The sequence below is a fragment of the Diceros bicornis genome, chromosome 21, assembly GCF_020826845.1.
Source record: "Diceros bicornis minor isolate mBicDic1 chromosome 21, mDicBic1.mat.cur, whole genome shotgun sequence".
Taxonomy (NCBI): domain Eukaryota; kingdom Metazoa; phylum Chordata; class Mammalia; order Perissodactyla; family Rhinocerotidae; genus Diceros; species Diceros bicornis.
Genome location: NC_080760.1, coordinates 26,863,449 through 26,870,713, shown reverse-complemented (window position 1 = coordinate 26,870,713; position 7,265 = coordinate 26,863,449). Strand labels below are relative to the sequence as shown.

At 41.3% G+C, this 7,265-nt stretch overlaps 1 protein-coding gene across 1 annotated transcript in view; it reads right to left on the bottom strand.

Annotated features, from left to right (window-relative positions):
- PKHD1L1 (PKHD1 like 1) overlaps positions 1-7,265 on the bottom strand; it is a 166,194-nt gene that overhangs the window by 453 nt on the left and 158,476 nt on the right.

Sequence of the window (7,265 nt, the reverse complement as noted above, 5' to 3'; positions counted from 1 at the left end):
ACACACTCACCTGCCCCTCCCCCACCCCGCCCGCCCGGCGGAGGCTCCGAGCTGCCGCGGGCCGCGCGCGCACACAAGGCGCGCGCACGCGCGCTGCCGATCGCTTCCTCGAGCTCGCGCTCCTCCCGTTCAGTCCCAGCACCGCTCATTCAAAGCCGGGCGCGCGCTCCGTCGCAGCCGCCGTTGCCGTCGCGCAGCTGCCATGGCCTCGCCCTCCTTGGGAAACCCTCCCTTAGCCCCTCCCTCTTCGCGCTCCTGGAAGGAGGTTCTCCGTTGCTCCAGGCTCTCACTTCCTCACCCGCCCCAGGTCCTGTCTGGCCCAATAGGAGAGAGGCTGCGGGTCTGACGTCGGGGCTATGAACCAATGAGCGCCGGGGGAGGCGGGGCGAGCGGCGACAGGCGCGTTTGTGGCCGAGGCTGGAAACGGGTGGTTTTTTGTGATCGTTTCTGGCTGTGCCGTTTCTGGCTGTGCCGTTTCTAGCTCTTCCATCGCAGAGCGCCTGGGCTCGTTCCTTGTTGCCCTACTTTCTGTACAGAGTACCTCTGGTCCGATCATGCCCCTTCTCGTTCTACCCACAGAATCCCCCTACCATGTGGGACCAAGGGAAAGCAGTGTTTAGATTGCAAAAAATGAGGGAGCCCCCCCCGTCTCAGGGTGATTTGGATGTGGGTAGGCCAGATTTCAAATCATTCTGCCACCTTAGGGGTGCGACACATTGAGTTTAATTCAGGACTTAGCCTCCTCCAAGTAATTTTTTTTACCGAATTTCCTTTAACCAGATATTAAAAAGTGGCATTTCACCTTGTCTCTTTCCGCGCTTGCAGCGCAGGCTAGGCATTCTCCCAAACTAGGGTGTTCTTTCTTTCTGTGGTTCTCTGTTTGAAGCCTGACCCTTTTTTCCTTCTTTTTTGTCCAGTATGCTATTAAATGGCTGGGATCCTTTGCTGTTGTGGGCGAGAGGCCCTCAGAAAACTATCTCCTCCACTGTTGCAAAGGGACTGGTGAGGGAAGATAGAAATTTATATGGTCAAAGGCTGAAAGCACTTCATACAAGTTGTTCCCCAACCAGCCTTGTTCTTTTTCTACCTCTTTTTTGACTACAACTACCTTTGTTCTGTCACCCTGACCAGTACCCACTTACCCACTTAACTTTCTAGTACCCACCCACCAATCTGTACCACATTTCTATTTATAATTTAACTTGTTTATCCCCAAGAGGGGAAGAAAGAGAATGTCTATGACTCTTGCTCTGAAATGATTCTGTGTAACTTTGGATAAGTTCTTTCATCTCTAAACTTCAGGTTCCTCATCAGTAAAATGACCATAAAGTGCTTACTTCATAGAATGACTAATGGTTGCAAAGCTCTTAGGGCAGAGCCTGGAACATAGCAAATATTCATAGCTAGTAGCTGTTTCTGCAGCTACCCCTACTACACAATTTCGTCATCATTCCCAGTTACCACACCTCCCTATAGCCGCTAAACCGTCTTAAGTCCCTTGAACACCTGCTCTAACCTTAATCTCTTCAACTGCCTAAATTCCAATACTTCATCATTTCCAAATTTTTTTGGATTTCCAAAATCCAGTAATCCAGATAGCCTCCGTGTTGACATAAACATGTTTTCAAAACGTTTTTCCTTAGAGCCATATCTTTATTTCAAATTATTTATTATATGCCTATGGTTTTTTTTTTACTATTCTGTTTTCTTTATTAAATTTGCCATTTCCAAATGAAACAAAACAAAAAGTGTATATTTTTCTAGAAACTAGTTAGTAAATACTCGTTTTCCAACAGTGACAGAACAAACAGGAAACTTGCTAAAGATTGCAAAGTGTACTTAAAAAATATCTATAAACGAATATTTTAAATCATCTTTAGTTGAGTAGTGAGCCTATAATTGGGGATCATAGGTGCCAATAATTTGGAATCTTGCTTGGGGCCACCTCTTAGGAGTGTGCAATTTGAAGTCGTGTCCTCTGCCCAAGGCTTGAGTGGGGTGGGAATGGGGACCACCAAATGTCAAGTGGGAGATGCATAAGGGATAGCACTCAATACGTGCAAGATTGCTTTCTGGATTGCTTCTGCTCTATGGTGTCCAATTAATTTTACCTGCTCTGTGTCCAGACCATCCTGCCCGCTTTAAGGCTCCTGATTTGCCTCTGACCAACCCTACACACCAGCTTGATTTATTCACTTTTATCAGCTTCCAACCCACCCCTTACTCTCCCAGTTCTGGCAACACAGCCCAGTGCTTCCATATCTCCCCCAACCCAATTCCCTGGCTTTTCACTAAAGGGACGGCTTTTCCCTCAAGCACAGTTTTAGACCTGCTGTTCTGACTTGGACTTGAATGGCTTTTTATTAATGAGCAGCTGTTCACGGCTGAATACAGATTATAAAGTCACATTCATTTCTTGATCAAGCAAAACAAAGCCTGGCAGCTCATAGAGTGACAGTTTTGAACAGATACATTTGAAAACTAAGGATTATCTGATGATAATTTTAATGGATTGTTTTATTGATCTTTCTATTGTAGAGAATTTTGCTTGCTTTCAAAATAATACATTTTAATATTCTGGAAAATTATAACTTATTTTTTAATATCCATAATCACCATTTAATAGTTAGGATCAGTTGCTTAATAGAGAAGCCAAAAAGTCTGAAGCAGCTTTTTGATTTCTTGTCTATTAAAACAAAATTAACTTTCCTTGAAACGTTTAAATAAATATTTTCCATCATAATTATTACTATAGCATATCTTCAATTAGTAGTAATTTTTATTGCTAAATACAGGAAGACCCAGGGTTTAAGAACAATTAGAGTTGACCAAGTCTCTTTAGAAGAGTTCTGGATAGGAATGGAGAAAAATAATCCATGTCTTTTACTAGAAATGGATTCAAATGAAAAGGCGTTCTGTGTTCCAGTAGTGAGGTTCAGCCATGTAATATCTCTTGGCTAATGTCCACATTGTTATTAAAGCTATAATATAGTTCAGCTGTATTACAAGTTAAGTAGACTTGTTACCGAGCAATGGGCTCGCTCTGCTCGCCACGATCTGAGCCAATTAATCACGATTGTTAGGGATCAAGAAATGAAGTTTTAATTCGATTAGCCAGCATAAGCGGGAAGATGGCAGACTAAGATGGCAGGGAAGATCAAAAAACCATCTTCAGAGATTGCAGAATCTTGAGACAGTTATACAGGGAAAATGGGCAGTAAGGAGGGGGTCCAGGGATGTTGGTCTCCAGGCATGATGGGCTCCAGGCATCACATTGTTCCATTCTTCTGTCAGCTGTGATGGATACCTTGTAGGTGTGTTTCCTGGAGAGAAACTCATAGAACAAAGTTTTTGATTTGTCAAGCTATTGGGGAGTACATACGTATAAATAAGGAGAGCATGTGAATTTTTTAGAGTACGTGTAGAGCAGTGAGTAGTCACGCAGAGGAGGGGCTGGGGCCATTTAAGGTAACAAGATGGCCTCACTTATGTTCACTTACAGACTTGATCTGAGCTGCTCTGGCAGTCTAAAGCCATTTATTATTTCTAAGGGTAAATGTGTCGAGATTCATACAACCAAGATAAAATAACAGTTTATAAAATAATTTATCTTGTGTGTGAATTGAAAACTTAAAAATAACACAAAACAACATGGAACCAACTATGAAAGCCTAATCGATTCAGCTACAGCATGATGGACATTGTGGCTTTGACCTTGAACAAGACTGAGCCTTAGTCTTCTCATCTGCAAAATTAGGTTAATAATTCCTGCCTTATGGATTTATTTTGCAAAGTAAGTGGCATAACGTATATGGAAATGTGTTGGAAACAAATCAGTAAAATCGATGAAAGCTTTCAGGTGTACAGGTTTATCATCTTCTAGAATCTTTTAGCTCACAACAGGGAATAGTGCTTCCAAGGAAAACAGAGGTGAATTTTCTGTCATCAGCAACCAGAAATAGACATGTGTGTTAGTAACACATTAAAAAAGGGAAAAGAGGAGGGAACACTAAGCTTTGAAGCTGTGCTCTGGGTACATCCCCCATCTCTTTGGCCCCCTTCACTTTAAAGACATAGCGTGAAATAGCAGCTGTTAGAAGGAAAGCGCCTACAGCCCCACCCTTCTGTCTCCATGCTTTTTCTCTCTACTCATGGGTTATTTTTCTCATAACAGTATCTGTTGCCAAGTTTTGTCCATTTTTTTCTTCTCAGCATCCACTGTTTTAGCACACTGGGATTATCACAATGATCTCCTAACTAGTCTTTTGTATTTAATTTTTTCCTTCCTCTAAGTCAGCTCAGTTCTTTGCTATATGATTAACATAAATATTTTTAAAGCACAGACTTCTTCATGGTAATTTGCCGTTGTCCATCAATTCAAATTCATTTGGGAGGATGCATATCTTGATTGTTGCTTTTTTTTTTTTTTTGGTGAGGAAGATTGGCTTTGAGCGAACATCTGTGCTCATCTTCCTCTATTTTGTATGTGGGACGCTGCTGCAGCATGGCCTGGTGAGTGGTGCATCAGACCGCGCCTGGGATTTGAACCTGTGAACCCCAGGCTGCAGAAGTGGAGCGTGCAAACTTAACCACTAAGCCACCAGGCTGGCCCCTGATTGTTGCTTTTTAATCTCTTAATTTCGAACTGCTGCTCTTGGATCCCCCTCTGACCACCTGTGGCCCTTTAAAATACCAGGCATATCAACAATTCTTGTTAAAGGCATTGGTCTGCATATACTGTACATTTCATACAGTGAAAATTACTTACCTCTTTACCATGGAATATATATTTCTTGTTGTAGTTTTTGTTTGAAATTAAATCCCTTATAAGTGAGAATTAAATCTATGTTATAACCATACTAGAAATTTTCAGTATAAAAAAACAATATTTTTATTTTCTCTCTTCTTAGGAAGAACTTATCTGTGTAAAGGATCCTCGGCCTAAATACATAAATTACTCTAGAGAAAAACCAAAGGAAAATACTCTTGCCACATAGCCAGACACACTCATAGATATCTTGTCCAAAAGGAATTATTTTTTCTGCTCATAGGCTCTGAGACCATAAGCATAGTAACCATAACTAGTGGTGTTTAACTGGGTGTGAATTTTAAACACCGTTATTTGAAATGTTAAGGCAGTAAGTCAGGATAAAGTACAGTTTCTGTAATATTTTGGAAAGATTTCTTGATCTCAAAAATCTGGTAGAGGAAAAGTTTCATTATGCTGCCTATTCATTTGTTTAATCAAACAGTTTATTCAACGTTTACCGTGGGTACAGTGTGTGCTAAGCATGTTAGAGAAGTCGAAAGAACACATAGCCCTTAACCTAAAGGAACTTCTCTAATAAAATCAGCTTGTCATGGGTAAAGAGGATTCCTGGAGGAACAGTTTTTTCATAAGGAGCTTTCTAATTTTAGAATGATCTGATTGTAATAACTAGAGTAGTGTATTAGGGCCTGCAAGTCAGGTGGCAAGAGGTTTGCAGCTGGTCAGACTGTCCACAAGTATTCAAGGACCTACTGTAATCCCTACTACAGGCCCCATCCTTTTTGGTCTTACACCTTGTGTCTGGCTACTCTCTGGGAGGTGAGTGTTTCTTTTGTTGGAGGTTGGACACTCCTTGCCAGCTGGTGCCAGCCTGAGGAAGCTGAAGATGCCCACTGATGAGTATGGAAGAAAGGTGTGACCCTCCAACTGTTTCAGGTAGGTTTCCCAAACCACACACATAATGGATTCAGTTCAAGGTTTATGAATGTATGCTTTGAAGGATACAGGTAATAACTTCAAAGATGTGTATGGTATTTTAAGCTCTTTTCTTGCCCTGACATTGTCCCTGCCCACTTCCCAGTGTAGGAAGAATTAATTCCCTGTTCTCTTATTCTTTTCAAACTTTGCCACCTGAGGCATATTATGAAACCAGGAGATATATCAGTTAGGATTAGGATTCTGGCCAACAAACAATGAAAGCCCGAAAGAGCAAGGCTGAGACAGTGCACCACATTGTCAGGGACCCAACTCCTCTCAGCAGAGCTCTCTGCCCGCTCCCCGCAGAGGCTGGCCTTTGTCCTCATGTTCCAAGGAGGCATCTTGCTCCATGCAACAGAAAAAAAAAATGAAAATCTCAAGAAAGGGCAAAGGGATACATAATAACCATCTTTTAAGTTCCTAGAATGTGCCGCAAGATTATTTCTGGTTTTATAATTTACTGTCCAGAAGTTGGTCACTCCTCACTGCAAGGGAAACTGGGAAATAGTCTTCATTCTAGGTGGCCCTGTGTCCAGCCAAAGATTCCAGTAATTAACACTCACATAGTGTTTATTACGTGCTAGGCACCGTTCTGGTGTAATAAGAAGCCTAATGGTTTATTGGGCCAAGGATTGACATGATCTAGGCAACATTGTGGTAACAAAAAGAACAGGAGTGGCTCCATTCACTGAGAGCCTGCTCCCTGTTACGCACTGTGTTGTGTGCCATATATAAGCTATCATCGATCCTCAAATACCACACTGCAAAGTGGCTATTTTCCACATTTCATAGGTGAAGAAACCGGGAATAAGAGAGACTAAGAACTTGCCGGAGGGCCTAGAGGTGGGTAAGTAGAAACCTAGAATTTCAATAGGAATTTGGACGTAAATATGTGTTACTAAAAACTTTCTTCACAATGAAACACTTTCCATGCTTGTGGAAAAGTGAGGGGCAATTAAATGTTGCAGCTTGGGCTCTGGAGTTAGATTGCCTGGGTTTGGATGCCAGCTTTACCATTTGAAGCTCTGTGAACTGGGGCATTTTATTTAATCATTTTAGGTTTCAAGTTTCCTCATCTGGAAAAGGGGTAATTACATCATAGCACTATTGTAAGGAAAGGGTCTACTTAAAACACTCAGCATAGCATCTGGCACTTAGCAGGCATGTGGTAAATCTTTATTATTATTATTATTATTATTATCAGTAGTAGTATTATTTTAGATAGCACTTTTTGGGATAAAATGGAGAAGAGGTAAACGTAGATGGACCATGAAGTCATTGCAATGATCAGAAGGTGATGGAGCTTAGAAAAGAGTAGAGACAGTAGTACAAGATATAAATGTTTTACTTATTAACAGAAATACAGGAAGACATTCTTATTACCTCCTTATTCTCTGTTTCTTACATTGACCAAAATGGGAACATTATATTTACTTTATGAATTTTTCAGATCCTGGATAGACTAGTACTAACACACCAAAGTATTTTTATGACTTGTTCAACAGCTAAATGGCCACTT